This window comes from Protopterus annectens, chromosome 7.part0, assembly GCF_019279795.1.
Source record: "Protopterus annectens isolate FY-2018-M chromosome 7.part0, PAN1.0, whole genome shotgun sequence".
In the NCBI taxonomy this organism is placed as follows: domain Eukaryota; kingdom Metazoa; phylum Chordata; order Ceratodontiformes; family Protopteridae; genus Protopterus; species Protopterus annectens.
In genome coordinates this window covers 154,043,012-154,062,184 of record NC_056739.1, presented here as the reverse complement: position 1 = coordinate 154,062,184, position 19,173 = coordinate 154,043,012, and the positions used below count along the sequence as shown (strand labels likewise).

General features: G+C 44.4%; 1 protein-coding gene across 3 annotated transcripts in view; it reads right to left on the bottom strand.

Moving 5' to 3' along the window:
- The window catches only part of CACNA1S (calcium voltage-gated channel subunit alpha1 S), a 3,469,037-nt gene that overhangs the window by 1,249,408 nt on the left and 2,200,456 nt on the right, over positions 1-19,173 (bottom strand). The window lies entirely within an intron of this gene.

Genomic DNA, 19,173 nt, shown 5'->3' with positions numbered 1-19,173 from the left:
GAGTGAATGTTGCTGATGAAAATATATGCTTCCCATATCTATCCATCGTTCAAGACTCCTTGTGCGGCGGATGGACAGATGAAGAAGTCTCTGCTACTTCCTTCTTAGTGGCTGCCGCCACCACCATGGCATCTACAGGAACGTCCTTGGATAAAAATTCCTTCTCCTTGGGGGGCAGACAAAAATTTATTGGGTCAGATGGTGCCGGGGAATGCCTCTGGTAGGTTTAGCCTTGTCTTTTTTGGATGCATGAGATTTGGAGGAAGAAGACGAACTGGCCAAGTCTTCCGTGAAAGAAGGCTTGAGGAGAACTTTCAAAATTAGTTTGTTGTTCCCGTTTGTTGTTCCACTCCTGTAGGACTCTGGAGCTGAAGGAATGGCTAAACAAACAGGTTTCCTGCAGATGGATGGCTCTGAAGCAATAAACACAATTACTATGGCCATCCGTAACTGACAATTCTGAGAGTATTTTACACATTTATGATCTTTTGCCTCTTTAGACATTGTAACCGGAGAAGCAGCAAAAAAGGACACAACACAAACACAATGAGGACTAGGTCCTCTAACTTAAACGGGCCTAGCCCTTATCACATTAACACTCACACACCATGAGGACTAGGTCCTCTAACTCAAACGGGCCTAGCCTGGGAAGAGAAAAAGACAGAGAACTAGGTCCTCTAACTTAAAAGAAGACTAAAGGTCAGAAACTACTAACTAGACTAAACACCCATACAAAGTATGACAAGAAATTGTCCAACTGTCTCAGTTGAATCTATACTCTAACTTGACGTCGTAGAACAAAAAGGGTCGGAAATATCAAAAGACCCTTGCCAACTGAATCGCTACATATCCAGATAATATCTATGAGGAAATAGTCTAATGCTAACTACCTAATACTAATAAACACTGCAAATATCAAAAAAGAGAGAATGCGCCTGTTAAATAGAAAAAAACTGGCACACAGGATACCAAAGAGAACAACAAGGCCAATGGCCAACCAGTTCTCAATAGTAAGTATCTAAAGTGAAGAAAGAAAACACTTCAGCAAGTCTAAAACTACTCAAAAGACTATTAAACACTATCAAAAGCCATATAAATTGAAAGGTTAAGGTGTAATACAGTTCAATAAGCAAAAATTGTTAAACTTAGCCACGGCCAAGAAGAAGCACATCTGAACTCCTAGACGTGGCAAACGAGATCTGGGGATTATACTGGTACACCATGGGATACCTACCTAGCCACGAGCCAACTAGAAGACTTTGAGCTTTGTAATAGGCCGAGTTGGAGCCGAGGATCGGCTCCGAACTCATGAGTAAGAATGAAGGGTGAGATGGACTACAAACATGGAACAGAACCTCTATGTGCATCTTAAAAAATAAGAAATTATGTACTCACCATAACATTCCATGTTTGTTGTCCATAATCTCGCTTTCATTCTTGCTGGGTTCCGACTCGGCCTGATTCTAAAGCTCGAGAGCTTTCACTGGCTCAAGGTTATACCTTAGCCTATCATGCTTAGGGAAGATAACTCAGATCTTGTTTGCAAAATAATAATAATAATAATACATCTGAAATTTAAATCCCAAAGGTAATACCTATTAGCCTATGCCTCAAGAGGCAGAAGGGAAGCAGAGAAAAAGAAGTTATGTACCTACCATAACGTTCCATGTTAGTTGTCTTCTTCTCGCCTTCTTTCTTGCTGGTTGGGTTCGGAGCTGATCCTCGGCTCCAACTCGGCCATCTTCAAAAGCTCGAGAGCTACTTACTGGCTCAAGGCCACCCCATATCCCATGATGCCTGGCGCTAGATACCCAGATCTCGTTTGGTAAGTCTAACAGCAGACATAATAAGGAAAGGATCCTATCCTGGAATATATAAAACCTCCAGAGTGGCTACTAGACAGAAAGGAATAGCCAGAGAAGACTCAGCCAGTGAAAAAAAAAACATAAGGAACTCTCCTTGGTCTACAAGGATAGGGGGATGGAGGGTGGGACACAAGAAAGAAGGCGAGAAGAAGACAACTAACATGGAACGTTATGGTAGGTACATAACTTCTTTATGTTAAGTTGTCTATCTCGCCTTCATTCTTGCTGGTTGGGACAGCGTCCCTAGCACCTAAAATCCTGGGTGGCTCTTCGGAACAAACTCTTCATAACAGTGGAACCAAAATCAGCTCTGTTTCTGGAAACCACATCCAACTTATAATGCGAAATGAAAGTATGTGGGTTAGCCCACGTAGCCGCAGCACAAACAGATTCCATGGGCAACCTAGCCTGAAAGGCTGACCTTTTGGTTTAATAGGTAATTGTTTATTCCTCAGCTGATAGATAAATGTGATGATAGAAGTCAACCACCTGGACAAGATTACTTTTGAGACTGGAAGACCTTGTTTACCCTCAGCATAAGAAAGGAAAAGTTGGTCCGATTTCCTGATATCCTTAGTTCTATGTAAATAAAAACGTAGTTGCCTGCGAACATCTAACTGATGCAAGTTATATTCTGCCCTGTTGGAGTGGTTGGAAAAAAACACAGGAAGGTCTATGGACCGATTCAAATTATTTTCTGAAGGGACCTTAGGAAGGAAGGAAGGATTAGTCCTGAGAGCAACCCTATCATTGTGGAACACTAGGTACGGAGGACAGTTACAAAGAGCCTGCAGTCCTGAAACTCTTCTGGCTGAAGTAATAGCTACCAGAAAGAGAGTTTTCCAACATAAAACCTTCTGGGAACAAGAAGTTGCAGGTTCGAAGGGGGGCAATATCAGAGAAGCTAAAATCAAATTTAGATCCCACGGAGGTGGAGAATCTCTCACTGGAGGCCTGAGCAGAGTGATTCCTTTGAGAAAGGCTCTACATAGCTTATACGACATGATATTATTTCCCGACAGGCCAATGTGAAAATTTGAAATTGCAGCTAACTGAACTCTAATTGTAGTGGAAGCGGACCCAGAATGAAAGAGTTCCACAAGAAAGTCCAAAATATGGTGTATAGGGGCTGAAAAGGGGTCTATACTCTTAGTCTCTGCCCAGGAAGAAAAACGTTTCCACTTACTAGCGTAAGTTTTTCTAGTGATAGACTTATGCGATGATAAAATAATTTCCCGCACAGACGGGGTGAAATCTGGAAGCCTGGCTAAGGTTGGAAGTGGAGCAACCAAGCAGTGAGCTGGAGAGATTGCAGGGATTGGTGCAGCCCGCCCGATTGATGGATCAGAAGGTCTGGAACTGGGTCCAGAGTCCAAGACTGCTCGAGAAGATGATGATGCAGGAATGGGAACCATATTTGTCGAGGCCAGTAAGGAGCAATGAGGATAATTTTGCAGCCCAAAACGGTAGCTTTCTGTATCAGTTTTGGAATAAGGGGAAACGGAGGGAATGCATAAAGAAGTCCCTGAGGCCAATCGTGGACTACAGTGTCTCTGGGGGAATGTCCGGGAAGTGGAAAGAGAGAGAAGAATTTGTTGCACTTGCTGTTGAAGGGGGTGGCAAAAAGGTCGCAGCAAGGCTGGCCCCATTTGCGGAATATTTGGTCCGCAACTACTTGATTCAGAGACCACTCGTGAGGCATGAGAATTGCTCTGCTCAGCCTGTCTGCTATGATGTTGGACTTCCCAGGGATGTGCGTTGTGATCAGAAACCATTGGGAAGAGATTGCCCACTGCCAGAGTCTGAGTGCTTCTCGACATAGGGGGTAGGACTTGGTTCCGCCTTGCTTGTTGATGTACCACACTACTGACATATTGTCCGTTTGAATTGCAATGGTTCCCGGTAGGAAGAGACTCCTGAAGAGCTTGCAATGCTAGAAGCACAGCCCTCATCTCCAAGACGTTTATATGCAGGTGGTACTCATGAGGTTGCCAGGTGCCTTGGACTGTCCTGATAATGCCCCCCCCACCCAATCAGGGACGCGTCCGTGGTAACCATAGCAACTGGGGGGCGAGTACAAATGGTCTGCTGAGGGGTGCTGATGTGGAGACCATCCACCATGCAAGGTGCTTTTTGCATGCTTCTGTGATCATGATCATGTAAGACATGGGAAGCTGCTGGAAGGACCATTGGGTGAAAAGCAGCCACTGGAGGATCCTCATGTGAAAACGAGCTAGAGGAACAAGTATGATCGCTGCTGCCATGAGATCCAGAGTTTGGAGGATGAACCTGGCTTGAATTCTCTTGCAGGCTAATAAGACCTGTACATGTTGATGAATCACTAATACCCTGTCTGGTGGAAGGCTCGCTGACATGTCTTTTGTATTTAAATTTGCGCCTTTAAAGGTGATAGACTGACAGGGCGACAATGCAGACTTTTTGAATTTATTGAGATACCTAGTCTGGAGCAAGTCTCGATAGTGTAGTCTCTGGCTCGCAGAAGGTGATGCCTGGTGGTTGCAGTAAGGAGCCAGTCGTCTAGATATGGAAAAACCTGGAATCCTTGCTGTCTCAGGTGAGCGGTAACTACTGCCATACATTTGGTGAACACCCTGGGGGCTGTGGTGAGACCAAATGGCAGAGCTCTGAACTGGTAATGGCTGGCTCTCAGCCGAAAGCGAAGGAATCTTCTGAAGCGTCTGTCCATTTTGATGTGGTAGTCCGCATCCTGTAGATCTATAGAGCACATCCAATTGTCCTGACCCAGAAAGGGCAAAATGGACTGTAGCGTGACCATCCGAAAGCTGGTTCTTTGTAGAGACCTGTTCAGTCTGCTGTGATCCAGAATGGGTCTCCAGTCCCCTGTCTTTTCTGGTACCAAAAAGAACCTTGAGTAAATTCTGGATCCTTGCTGGTCTGCTGGGACTTGCTGGATGGCCCTTTTTCTTAGCAGTTCTGAAATTTCTTGTACTGCTTGATCCCTTAGATTGGGTGGAACATCTGGAAGGGACTTGTTTGACACTACGGGAGTGCGAACAAGGGGTATTCTGTAGCCTCCGGATATAACTGACTGTACCCATTTGTCTTGTGTTATGTCTTGCCAGGCTCTTGAGTACAGCGATAATCTTCCCCCGACTGCCTCCGGAGGTGGGCAGTCGGGCAACCCTTCAGGGATGGTGGGAGGGCTTCTCAAAGAAGGATTCTCTGCTGCCCTGGTTCTGCGGACCCCCTCTGCCACAAGAGCGGCGTCTATTATTGTTCCCTCCTCGGCCCCTGGATGGGAACTCACCACGTGTGTCAGGCAAGGCTCCCTGAGATTTCCGGAACCACGTCTTTCCACTCTTCTGACCCTTGGGATATGGGCTGGAAGGAGTGGAAAATGGACTCCTATGGCAGAGAGAGAGTCTTGCCTTCTTGTTCACACCTGGTAAGAGTGTCCTTCACCTGTGATCCAAAAAGAGAGGAACCATCAAAGGGGGTGTTGGTGAAAGACGCTCTGAAAGGTTCTGCAAACTTACATAGCCGCATCCAAGCGTGTCTCCTTAGAGCAACACCTGTGCCTGCTGCTCTACTTGCACCATTGGCTGCATAAGAAATGAGCCTTATGGAGGAGTTCACCACTGAATTAAGAGTCGCCAGCTGGGAGGCTGCCTTAGCCTGGGCCCCCTCAGCTGATGGATCTTGAAGGGTATCTCCCAACTCTTTAAGGAGATCCCTTTGAAGGCAGGTAAAGTGGCACAAATAATTCAGAGACCGCATAGAAAAGGTCGCTGAAGAGAACATCCGCTTCCCATATCTGTCCATCATCCTGGACTCCTTGTTAGGGGGATGGACAGATGAAGTTTCAGCCAACTACTTCTTTGTGGCCACCGCTACCACCATGGCATCAACAGGGACACCTTGGGTCAAAAACTGTTTATCCTGTGGTGCCGTTAGGAATTTAGCGGGTCTTCTGGGGGTGGGTTCCATTGTGTCTGGAGCTGACCATGCCTTCCGAGCCACCACGGACATCAGTGGGTCGAAACGCGGAGACACCCAGGAAGTGGAAGGTCAGGATCCAAACGCATCCAGGAATACCGACTCATCCTTGGAGGGGCTTAGGGTAGTCCAGTTCCCCCTCTGCCTAAGCATCTCAAGGACGTCTGAGAAGGAGACATCTTCAGAGGGGGATCTTGGGGACCCTTCCGAATCCTCCAAGTCGGTATCTGATTTGACAGACTCAGGGGAGTCAACATACTTCCTCTTGCATTTCCTCTTACAAGGTGGCTCCTCTAAATGAACAGGGGAAGCGTCGGAAGAGGAGGATACACCCAAGGGGGTGCCCTGGAGCGTTGGTTCCCCATGCTTGGGGTCTGGAGGAGGGACAGAAGCAGACGCAGGCACCATAGTGGGAGGAGCCGGTGGGGATGAACGTGGGGCTGACTCAGGGGCCAGCACACTCCTCATGACCTCGAAGGCATCCCTGCTTGGATGTCAAGAAGGCTCCGGTTCCAAAGAGACCAGAATTCCTCTCCGCACCGAGGGGGACGGCTCCAAAGCCGATGTAGGAGCCAAGCTCACCTGCGCCGAAGCTCCAAGAGGGAGAACGGGGTCGGACAAAGGTCCAATGCCACTCGTCCCCTTGGAGCCGACGAGGGAGTCTCGGTGCCCAGACCCTTCCAAGGACGGTACCAAAGAAGTGATCGAAGCAGAAAGTATCAGTGCCGATGGTTCCACGACCCGAACCCCAATGAACTCCGGCTCCGAGCTTAAGGAAGGACTCAGAGGAGGAATAACTGCAGATATGGATGGAGCCGACACCTGATGAGGGGGGGCTGGACAACATTTTTGCTAGGGCCTGCGATTTTAACAGCCTACTGACCACTCTCTCCACGTCATGATCAGATAGTCTTGAGGACCGAAAAGAGTGGGACCGATGACTGAGTAGAGGAGACCTCGGAGCCGAGCGTGTCGACTCCAGGGAGGGAGACCTAGATCTCTTTCGACTCCCCGTCGGCTCCGAAGGGAGAGTCGGAACCGACTGGGAGACAGGTAAATCGGTTCCAGCTGGAACCGAGGCTGAAGGAACAGCTTCACCCATCGAAGGCTCCGAACTGGGAGCCGAAGATTTTGGTGGCATAGAGACCTTCACGGGCTGAGTCTTACCTGGTGAATCCTGTTTAAGTAATCCACGTAGGATTAACTTATTTTTACGCTCCTGCAGGACTCTTGGGCTGAAGGCATGGCAAACCGAACAAGAGTCCTGCAGGTGCACGGCACCGAGACAATAGACACAAGAAGTGTGACCATCTGTCAGAGACATCTTCTGACAGCATGAGTCACACTTCTTGAATCTGGACACCTTGGTATCCTTGGACATCCCTGAAAAGGAATTAGGAAAAAAAACAAGGACAACACACTAAAGAAATTAAGATGGCACTACTACCACACACACACACACAGTTAAGACATCCAAAACACAGCCAAGAAAACTGACAATATTGTGTATATATATATATATATATATATACACACACACACACACACACACACATATATATATATATATATATATATATATATATATATATATATATAGATACATATACATACACACATATATATATATATATATATATATATATATATATATACACACACACACACACACACACACACATATATATATATATATATATATATATATATATATATACGCTAAACAAAACTAAGTAAGTAAGAGCTAAAAGATTTTTTTTTTTTTTTTTTTTTTTACGATAGAGAAAGTGAAAAAGATTAGCCTCTAATTTAAAAGGCTACCTATGAAAGTGAAGGGGGAGGGGAAAACTCTCTAACTAAAATGAGTTTTCTGAAGGGATAGGGGAAGGTTAAGAAAGAATTATAGATACTACAAGTATATATATATATATATATATATATATATATATATATATATATATATATAGAAAGGTTAACTAGTATAAACAATCTACACTAACAAGCTATACATTTTTATCACAAAATGAGTAAATAATGAAAATATACGACCTGAGCCAGTAAGACAACCTTGCAGCAGAAGCGGCAGAACGAGATCTGGGTATCTAGCGCCAGGCATCATGGGATATGGGGTGGCCTCCAGCCAGTATGCAGCTCTCGAGCTTTTGAAGATGGCCGAGTCGGAGCCGAGGATCGGCTCCGAACCCAACCAGCAAGAATGAAGGCGAGATAGATAACTTAACATCACACTTTGAAACCAATAACAATTTCCTCTCGATCCTCCAGGAGCAAAGGTTGGGAGAAGGAGGGAGGGACGCAAGAATGAAGGCAAGATTATGGACAACAAACATGGAACGTTATGGTGAGTACATAACCTCTTAATGTTATCTTGTCCTATCTTGCCTTCATTCTTGCTGGATGGAACAGCGTCCCTAGCACCTTCTTTCTTGGGTGTCTCACGGGAATAAACTCTTCAGAACAGTGGAACCAAAGGAAGTCCTGTTCCAGGAGGCCAAGTCTACTTTGTAATGGGTGATAAAGGTATGGGGTTTGACCCATGTGGCTGCAGCACAGATTGAATCCATGCATAATCTGGCCTGAAAGGCGCTCAAAGTTGACATGGCTCTTGCTGAGTGGCCTCTAATCTGTCCTGGCAGTTATCTTTGTTAAGAACTATATGCATGGGCAATAGTGTCAGTAAGACATTTTGACCAAGAAATTTTTGATATTGGAGCACCTTTTCTGTTATCTGAGAAGGAAACGAATAACTGGTCAGATTTTCTAATTTCCTTGTTCTATGCAAAAAGAAGCGTAACTGTCTGTGTACATCCACTTGGTGTAGGGAATATTCTGCCTTGTTGCCACAGTTTGGAAAGAAAACAGGCAGGTCAATGGATTAATTTAAATTGGTTTCAGAATATACTTTGGGAAAAAATGAAGGTTTTGTTCTAAGAGAGACTCTGTCTTTGTGAAAAATTAAGTAGGGAGGGTATATGGACAGAGCTTGAAGTTCCAAAACCCTCCAACCTGAAGTAATGGCTACCAGAAAGGCTGTTTTCTACTTTTGTTGGCAAGAGGAAGCTAGTTCGTATGGAGGGTGAATCAGACTAGTCCGTACCAAATTAAGGTCCCAAGGAGGTGGAGGTTCTCTTACTGGAGGCCTTAAAATTTCTGCTAAGAACACTAAAATTGTACTTACAGGGGCTGTGAATGGATCTATGTGGTTCTTAGAAGCCCAACAAGAAAATATTTTCTATTTGCTAGCATAAAGCTTTCTAGTTGTTGTCTAATTAGCTAAAACTAGAATATGTCTTACTGCAGGGGATATGTCTGGAAGTCTGGCTTAGATTGGAAGTGGAGCAGCCAAGCTGTCAGTTTGAGGGTATGGATAGAGGGATGGAGGGTCCCTGACTGATGATAGTTAGGAAAGGAAACCAGATCTGACGAGGCCAGTATGGAGCGATGAATATTAACCTGCAACTCAATGTTTTCGCTTTCTGTAAAACTTTGGGGATTAAAGGGAACAGGGGAAAAGCATAAAGGAGTCCCTGGGGCCAATTGTGAACAAGTGCATCCCTTGGTGACTCCCCCAGCGGCAGAATTAGGGAAAGGTAGCTGCTGCACTTGGTGTTCATGGATGTGGCAAACAGGTCAGAGCAAGGCTGGAGCAGCCCTAGGCCAACTGGTGCCCTAGGCAAAAGGGCTCCACGGCGCCCCCCACCACATTACCTGGTGCCCCCATCCTGGTCTACCCATACCAAATAAATACTGGAAAAGCGGCCCTGCTAGACCGGCACCCTAGGCGGCCGCCTAGTTGGCCTATGCCTAAGGCCGGCTATGCCACTTGTGAAAAATCTGTTATGTCATTTCCTGTTTCAGGGAGCACTCATAAGGCATTAGAATTGCTCTGCTCAATTTGTCCGTTGTCACGTTGGATTTCCCCAGAATATGTGCTGCAACCATAAACCATTGAGAAGAGAGCGCCCACTGCCATACTCTTTGAGCCTCACGGCACAGGGTTAAGATCTGGTTCTACCTTGTTTGTTGATATACCACACCACTGACATGTAGTCTGTCTGTATTGCAGAAGAGTGTTCCTACCAAGTTCCTTGGAAGGTCTTTCCCAGATAATGCCCCCCCTCCACCTTATCTGGAAAGCATCCGTGGTCACTGTGGCTACTGGATGGGGAGAGTGAATGGCCTTCCTAAAGTTATCTGCTTGAAGTGAAGCCACCAAATGTAGGTCTTTCTTGCAGGAGTCAGTAATGAAGATCTTGTGGGACATGGGTAACTCCTGCATGGACCATTGAGCGAAGAGAAGCCAATGTAGGGCTCTCATATGTAGGTGTGCCAGAGGTACTAATGTTATGGCAGCTGTCATTGTGCCCAAGTCCTTTAGAACCAACCTTGCTTGTACTGTCTTTTTTGAAAGCAAGATGGACATTAACGCTGCAGTGTCTGTACCCTGTCATGAGGCAATTTTGCTACCATGTCTACTGCGTTTAAGTCTGCTCCTATAAATGTAATATGCTGTGATGGCAACAAGGCAGATTTTTTGAAATTTATGGTAATGCCCAGTTCCGAGCAAAGGTGAACGGTGGTGTCTCTTGCCTTGGTTAGTAGATGCTCGGTGCTGGCAGACAGGAGCCAGCCCTCTAAATATGGAAATACCTGGAATCCTAGTCGCCTCAAGTGAGCCGTGACTTCTGCCATGCATTTAACACCCTGGGGGCTGTAGTGAGACCAAAGGGCAGAGATCAGAATTGGTCATGACTGGCTCCCAACCAGTAGTGTAGATGTCTCCTGGATCACCTTTCCCAAAAAGGGAAGCATAGATTGCAGTGTAACCATCCGTAACTTTGATTTTTTATGAACTTGTTCAGCTTGCTGCAATCCAGGATGGGTTTCCAGTCCCCTGTTTTCTTTGGAACTAAAAAGAACCTTGAGTAAGTTCTGGATCCGGTTTGGTCTGCAGGGACTTCTTGGATGACTCTTTTTTCTTAGCAACTTTTGTATCTCTACAGTTGCTTGATGCCTTTGACAGGGTGGAATGTCTGGGACTGATCTTGTTTTTGGGGGTGGTTGGAGAAGGGGATGTTGTATCCCCTGGATATTATTGACCTTACCCATTTGTCTTGAGTGATATTTAGCCAGGCTTTTGGGTACAGTGATTGTCTGCTCTGACTGCCTCCAGGAGCACTAGAAGGGTCTGCCAGAGAATGTATCTCTGTTGCCCTGATTTTGCGGACCCCCTCTGCCATGAGGTCGGCGTCTTCCATTGTTATTTCCCCCTCTGCCTCTGGAGGAAGATTCATCACATGCATCTGGCAAAGCTGTATGAGATTTGTAGAACCACAATTTACCACCTTTTTGGCCTTTGGGATAAAGTCTGGTAGGGAGGGAGAAACGTACTCCCACATCAGACAGAGTTTTGCCCTCTTGTTCGCACCTGGTCAGAATCTCTTTAACCTTAGGCCCGAACAAGGATGAGTCATCAAAAGAGGCATTAGTGAAGGAAGACTTGAGGGGCACAGTGAACTAGCAAAGGCTCATCCAGGAATGCCTCCTTCAGAGCAATTCCTGTATCAGCCACCCTACTCACACCATCGGCTGCATAAGAAATGAGCCGCACAGAAGAGCTGAATACTGAATTTAAGGTAGCAAGCTGGGCGGACAACTTATCTGGAACTTCTCCAGCTGTGGGACCTTGGAGGGTATCTTCTAGCTCCTTTAGGAGATCCCTCCGAAGTCTGGTGAAATGGGTCAAACAGTTCAGCAATCTGAGCGCAAAGGCCACTGATGAGAAAGTCCACTTCCCATACCTGTCCATCGTTTGAGACTCCTTATTTGGCAGATGGACAGATGAAGTCTCAGCTAACTCCTTTTTGATGGCCGCCGCCACCACCATAGCATCTACCAGGACACCTTTGGTTAAAAAGTCTTTGTCTGATGGGGCTGTTATAAATTTGTTGAGCCTCCTCGGAACAGGTTTGATGGATTCTGGAGAGCTCCACACCTTTCGACTAATAACGTGAGGGGCTGGTCGAAGGGCAGAGAAGCCCAAGAGATGCAGGGTCAAGAACGAAATGCCTCCAGGTATACGGACTCATCTTCAGAAGGGATGAGGATCTTCCAGCCACCTCTCTGCTTCAGGAACTCTAGGATATCTGAGAAGGAGACATCCTCAGAGGGTGACCATGAGGACCCTTCTGAATCATCCACGTCCATATCTGAAGTGACAGACTCCTCAGGGGAGTCTAGATGTTTCCTCTTACATGTTCTCTTCCGAGGGACCTCTCCAGATGGATTCCCTGCGGAGGTTTCAGAGGAGAGGGACTCACCCAATGGTTGCACCTGAGGCATTGGTTCTCTATGCCTGGGGGGAGGGATGTTAGAGAGGCAGACACCAGCAATTTTGGGGGAACAGTGCTTAGATCCAAAAGTGGAGTCATTGAGGGTGACAGCACACTCCTCATCACCTCAGAGGCACCACAACCCAGGCCAGAGGAAGCCTCCAGCTCCGAAGAGCCAAGAAACTCCTCTCGCACCAAGGAGTTGGGCTCTAAGGCAGATGTAGGTGCTGAGCTCACCACCGCCATGCCCTGAGAGGTAGATCTGACAGGGGTCCGATCCAACTCTCCTTCCTGGACCCGACTTCGACCGAAGATGGTACCAAAGAGGTCGGAGCAGAAGTTGGGACTGAAAACCCTGGGGTGAGTTTCGGACCTGACAGTTCCACCACAAACACATAAAAGCACACTGGCTCCGAAACCACTCGGGTCACAGGCGGAATAGAAGACAGGGCAGAAGCAGAAGTCGGTAACAATTCATTTTGGGCTGGACTCGAAAGGATCTCGGCTAGAGCCGGAGTCTGAAGCAACCTCTTGACCACCCGCTCCATGTCATCATCCGATAGACTCCTGGATGATCAAGAGGACAGGGCTGAGGATTTTATACTGCTAGCCACAGACTGTAAAATGGGTGACTATGGGACTGAGGAGACTGGCTCCAAGGTTGGGGTTGGCTCTATATATGACTCCTAGTCGATTCCAACAAAACTGGTGGAACCGAAGGAGCAGTCTTTTCGGGCCCAAAAGCCTTTGGGTCTGAAGTTGTATCCTTTGACAGCTTTTTAGCCAGCTCAGAAGCAGGAGCTGAAGAAGAAGCTCTTTTAGAAGACTTGTCCGATTTTGGTGACTGGATGATGTTGAAGAGGTCTGGTTCCCTTCTAGAGCCTCAGCAAATGGAAGCAATCTCTTAATCATCAGTTTGTTTCTACATTCCTGAAGTACCCTGGAACTCAACCCATGACAGACAGAACATGAGTCTTGAAGGTGTACCTCATCTAAACAGTAGACACAACTATTGTGCCCATCAGTTAAGGACATTTTCTGAGCACAGGAGTCACACTTTTTGAAGCCAGACTGCTTCACTTCTTTGCCTTCCTTGGACACAGCAACAAAAACCATAGCAACAACAAAGAACACTGCACAGGAACTAGGTAAGAGATAGAGATAATAATGCTGGCAAAAACCTATCAAGCTATCAAACACCACACTAGACAAAAGGTAATTATATAGCTTCTATTCTACTTTTTTTTTTTTAACACTCAAGCAGGGGAGAGAAAATGGCTAGAGGAGAGGTCTCTAACTAAAATGACTATCCCCTCTAACCAGAGTAGATGTCTCTAACATAAACGACAAAACTTCTTAGGAAGGGGGAAAAGGAAGGAAACTGTTGTCCTCTAATTTAAACGGACAAAAGGAGAAGAAAGACGAACCCTCCAACTTAAACGGGTTCGTTAAAGTTTTAAAGTTTAAAGGTTTAAAAGTTTTAAACTATGGGACAGGGAGTTGTAGGCCTAGTAAAAGCGACAGCCAACCACAACAAATGCAACAAGCAAGAAACTTAGGAATTCACCACAGTGAAACCTAAAAACACTGTCAATTAGCAACACACAAGAATATATACACAAATTATTTTGAAATAAACGAATAACCAAAAAACGTATTTCACTTAGCCTGAGCCTAGTGAGAATTACCCAATCTAGTTTAGTGGCAAAAGAGATCTGGGTTATCTTCCCTAAGCATGATGGGATAGGATATAGCCTCAAGCCAGTGGAAGCTCTTAAGCTTTAGTATTAGGCTAAGTTGGAACTGATGCTCGGTTCCGAACCCAACCAGCAAGAATGAAGGCAAGACAGAACAACATAACATTGAAGTTTAACCCTCCAAATAGGAACAATTTCCCCCAGATGACAGCCACAGGCACTGCCTAACCTGAAATTAAGGTTAGCCATGCTAAAGCACGTTACAGCCTGTGTTTCCACGTACACTGATTTCTGCCTGCTCTTTTTATATCTCTGTTCCCCTCCCAGATGTGAAAAACAGCTTTTGTCAAGATTTTGATCATTTCAGTTTCACTCAGTATAGAACAGAATGTGTAATTTTCAGGAGGAGGAGTTGAAGTTTAAGGGAAGGCAGGAAATGAGCAATTTATTTAATACTGGACTGACGACAATTATAAAAATGAACATATGCCATGCATAATGTATGTAACTGGAAACATGACAGTCTTGGCTTCTTTTATATTATATTTGCCTGTGTCTTAAATGATCATTTAATAAAGGTGTTAGAAAAAGAACAGAACAGAATGTACAACTGCCTTCAGCTGCAGACTTCTTGACTCTGAATGAGCATTTGCTAAGTGAAAAAAACAAGCTAATATCATTGCATATGCAAGAAACCCAGAACATCTCATGGCTTTCATCATTTTTGTCTTATTTTTCAAGCCTACTTGCTTACAGAAAACACTTGTTTTACAATAGTCCAATGGCATTAATCCAGACATTCACCTTTGCAAAAATAAGAAAAAGCATCTCAGATGTACATATAATATAAACAGTACACATTTATACCCCACCTAACAACCCATGATCAAAACATATTAACTTAAATTTGCTTTTGTTCCACATTTCTTCTCTTTTAACATTTTAAAACCTGTATTTCTTACTAAAAAACAACTTGTTTACTTTAATATATTTAACACATTCATCAGTCAGTGAAAAGACTTACCCCTACCCCAACATTTTAAAATACACGGATTACTATCAAATATTTGAAAGTTTACTGTTATTCAGATGGTCGTGGGTACAGGTGCAAAATTTGAAAATCCTGAGTTGAAATTACGTCACCTGTGGAACTTTGATATTCAGCTTGCATTCGTGGTTTTAAGTGTCGCTTGTTCATAATTGGATCACATTACAGTGGGGATCAGGAAAATTACCCTTTTCCTCACTGTAGTGCGATGTCGGAGCTGGAATATATAATTAGCAAGGGGTGTGTGGGATGCAGGGAGGTGGGCTTGCCCCCCTGCAAAAAGTGTGTAGGACATCTCTGGACATCAAGATAAGTTGGGTAATGTTGATAATGTCCACTTCGACATTATCAACATTACTGCGTTCTTTGGTGTGAGGAAACACTGGTGTAATTTTCAGTCATTCAGTTCGACTAAGTCATTACTCATAGGTTCATAGGTAGGTACTAGGCTATCTGCCTGAGGGACTTTATAAGCCTAGCCAGAGTGTATTAACTTTCGCCGCCCCACTGATTAATTAACTGAGCCTCTGTCAAGAAGAACCAATGAAGTGATCCCAGGGGTGCATTTTCTGTTACCCATCCACTCGTCAAGGTTTCTCTTGACGAGTGTTAGTGAGGAGCTCTGCCTAATGTAGTTAGGAATTTTGTTCCATAGCATGGGGAGTCTCTGTGACAGGAATCTATCCCTCCAGCATGTCCTATTTATTGTTGTGGTGAGGTTTAGCTCACTAGAGCGAGTGGCTCACAGTGACTTGGATTTCTTTAGGTGGAGCATGTCCATCAATTCTGAGTTGGACATGGCTTTGTAAGTCAGGCAGAGATCACCTCTGAGTAAGCGATATGCCACTGAGTACAGCCGGAGTTTTTCCAGTCGGGCTGCATAGGACATATGTTTGAGGCCAGTAATTCTCTTGGTGAGGTACCTTTGTGGTCTTTCCAGCTGTTGGAAGTGTCTTGTGAGGTACATCCCAAATGGGGCATTGTACTCTATGATAGGTCTGATGAGTGACGAGTAGAGAGGCACTATAACCTCTTTATTTCTAGATGCGAACCCTTTAGTAATTAGATGGGATACCTAGAAGGATTTCCTAACTACTTTGGCAATATGATTGTCAAAGGAGAGATTACTATCTACCTGGATCCCCAGATCTCTTATTACCTATTCTGTATTAAGGGGGCTGCCACCTATGTGGTGATTCATGGGTGTTTTGTTTTTCCCAAATGGGATGACTATGCATTTTTTGGCATTTAGCTTGAGACTATGACTTTGACACCAGGTGTCCGTTTCAGTAAGGCCCTTTTGGAGAATGTCCATGTCAGCCAGAGAGTCAATTATGGCTCAGAGTTTGCAGTCATCAGCGAACTTGGTTAGCCATAATCCTCCTGTGTTTGCCTGTACTTCTGAGAAGTATATGCCGAACAGTAGGGTCCCAGGACCGAGCCTTGTGGGACACCACTTGTGACTGGTTTAGGGTCAGACCTGGAGCCTGCTATTCTTACCGTGTGAGTTCTGTCTGTAAGCCAGTTGGCAACCCATCTCGTGACATAGGGGTTTATGTTCAGGCTGGTGAGTTTTCTATAATTCCTGAGTGGGGAATGGTGTCAAAAGCCTTGGTGACGTCAAGGTAGGCTGTGTGAACTACCTTCCCCTCATCTATGGCCTTGGTGACTATCTCGAAGAAGTCAACTAGGTTTAGTAGGCATGATCTGCCCTTAATAAAGCCAAACTGGGTCGGGTCAAGTGTTTCGAGGTTCCCAATGTCTTTGTTAATGAGTTCCATGATGATGCGTTCCATAGCCTTGCAGACCAGGCTAGTCAGGCTTATGGGGTGCTAGTTACCAGGGTCAGTTGTGGCCCCTCCTTTGTGGAGCAGAATAACTGTTGCTGTGTGCCATTCTATGGGCACGTAGCCTGTGGAGAGGCTGAGGTTGAACAGTGTATTTAGGTGGGGGGGTTAGTTTGTTCTGTAGTTCGTGCAAGACACAGCCTCGGACATCATCTGGCCCCATTGACGCTGTGCTTTTGGCTTTTGAAAGGGCTGTTTTCACCTGTGCATCTGTGATTTCTGGGACACTACACTTTTCCAGTATTGTTATGGGCCCTTTTGGGGGTGAGAGGGGTGGTAAAGTTTGCACTGAATCTATCTGCCAGGATGTTGGCAATATCAGTAAGTTCAGTATATTTTGTGCTATTTTGCACTAGCTCAGAGCATATCTGCGAGTTGCCACTTAGATTCTTGACATAGCTAAAGAAGGCTTTGTGGTTATCTTTCGAATTCTTGGCTATTTTTCTTTCAAAGTTAGCCTTGGATGATTTTATGAGGGACCTTAGTTTCTTACTGATACTGATCAGGGATGTTTTTCCTTCCTGGGATTTGCTTTTTTTCTGAACTAGTTTCCTCCTTCTATTGTATAGCCTGTTTATGGCAGGGGTCCACCAGACTGGTTTCCTTCTCTTAGGGGAGTGAGTCTTGGTTTTGCTAGGGATGGCACGATCCATGCATCCTTGTAGGTGCTCATAGAGTGCATTTGTAAAGGTTCCTGCATCTTGGACACTGTTATCCTTTAGCATGGGGGCTATGAAACCTACCACCTCTGTCTTAAGTAAGGTGAAGTTTGCTATAGAAAAGTTTTTCACTGTGGTTTCTCAAGAAGAGATTTCCAGAAATTTGATAGTAAACCAAAATACAGTGACTACATATAACACACTGCTTTACTTTATAGCATAACATTTACATCATGAAATGTTTTATACAAATACTATTAAGAACAAAAACTGTTCTTCTTACTGTTACTTTGTTCCTTTTAGTGTCCCATTAAGGACACACAGAGGGGCATATGTTTTACAGTACACCTACAAGTTTAACAAAGTTAACAAACATCCAATCTTTTTCAGCCACTTTTTCTTGCAAAGCCATATTTCTCAAATGTGAGTGATGCTTTATAATCTCACATTTATTCACTAATTTCAGTGTTGCTAGTCTTCTTCCTGCTCATCTTCATCTCTGACACAAGTCACGTGGAACTCCTGATTCTTCTGTGCTTTTTTCTGCCTCTCAAGCGTTTTCTTTCGGAACATTGGAAAAGGTTTCACTATCAAAGTCCCTCTATGAGTTGTATTGTGAGAAGAATTAGAAGCAGAATCCTCTTCTCTTTGATGGTTCACTTTTTAATGGATAAACTTTTGTATTTCCCTCTTAGGCTGTCTGTGTAAAAAATGTCTTTCATCCTCCAGGAAAATATATTCTGAAGACCAGCTGGATAAAGCAGTTTAAATCTCACACCTGTCTCAAAATTCCCTGACTGATGGTATACATTTGCTTCCCTTCTGCCTGGTGTACAGTGAATAATCACTTTCCATAAGCATACTGTCTCCAATTTTAATATTTTCCCTTCTGCCACAGTTTTGTCAACAGCAATTCTTTCTGTTGGTATGATTGCATCTTTGCTAATACATCTTGGCTGTTTTCATATGGCCAGGTTTGGAGTGTGCACTCTACATGTCCTTTCAATTAACAAATTCTGCTGTGAAATACCAGTCCGGTTGCTTATTTGCGCTTTCATAAAATTAATACAGTCTGTTCCTTCCAGTTACTCTAGCACAACAAAAAAATTCAGATTTCCCCTGCATACTCTGTCCTTTAACTTGATATTTTTTGAAAGAACTCTTCTTGAGAAATATTATACTGTCAGCCTTTTCTTCATTTCAACATCTGATTTTTGTAGTTTTATCATTTCATCTGAAAAGGTAGTTAAAACTTCTTCTACTTTTCCAACCTTTTGTTATTTGAGTTGATATACTCCTTCACTGTTTCATTATTTTAATCACCTCTGAGCACATTTTATTTATTTTTCTCTAAATTACTGGAAACCATGTCTTAAAGCTGAAGCTTTAACTGCTTTTGTGCTAAACAGCTGCAGGATTCTTCTCAGTCAGTGTTTTCTCTTCACTTTTCTTGTTTACTTTGTTTTAGATTCTCTAAATTTTTTCTTTGATGGCACCTACGCAGTGTACTTACTAGCTGGTAATTGGATTTTACTCAAGCTGACATAATTACTAACTCTTACTTCTGCATTTCTTTTTTCACACAGGCAGAGCTGAAATTATGCTGTTGATCAGTACGCAGCCATCTTGGAAGTCCTTTCATCACACTTATTATGCACCTCAGCTACAGAATGACCAAACAAACCCCTTTATTAAAGGAAGACTTTACAGTTTTGGATTTAACATCCTC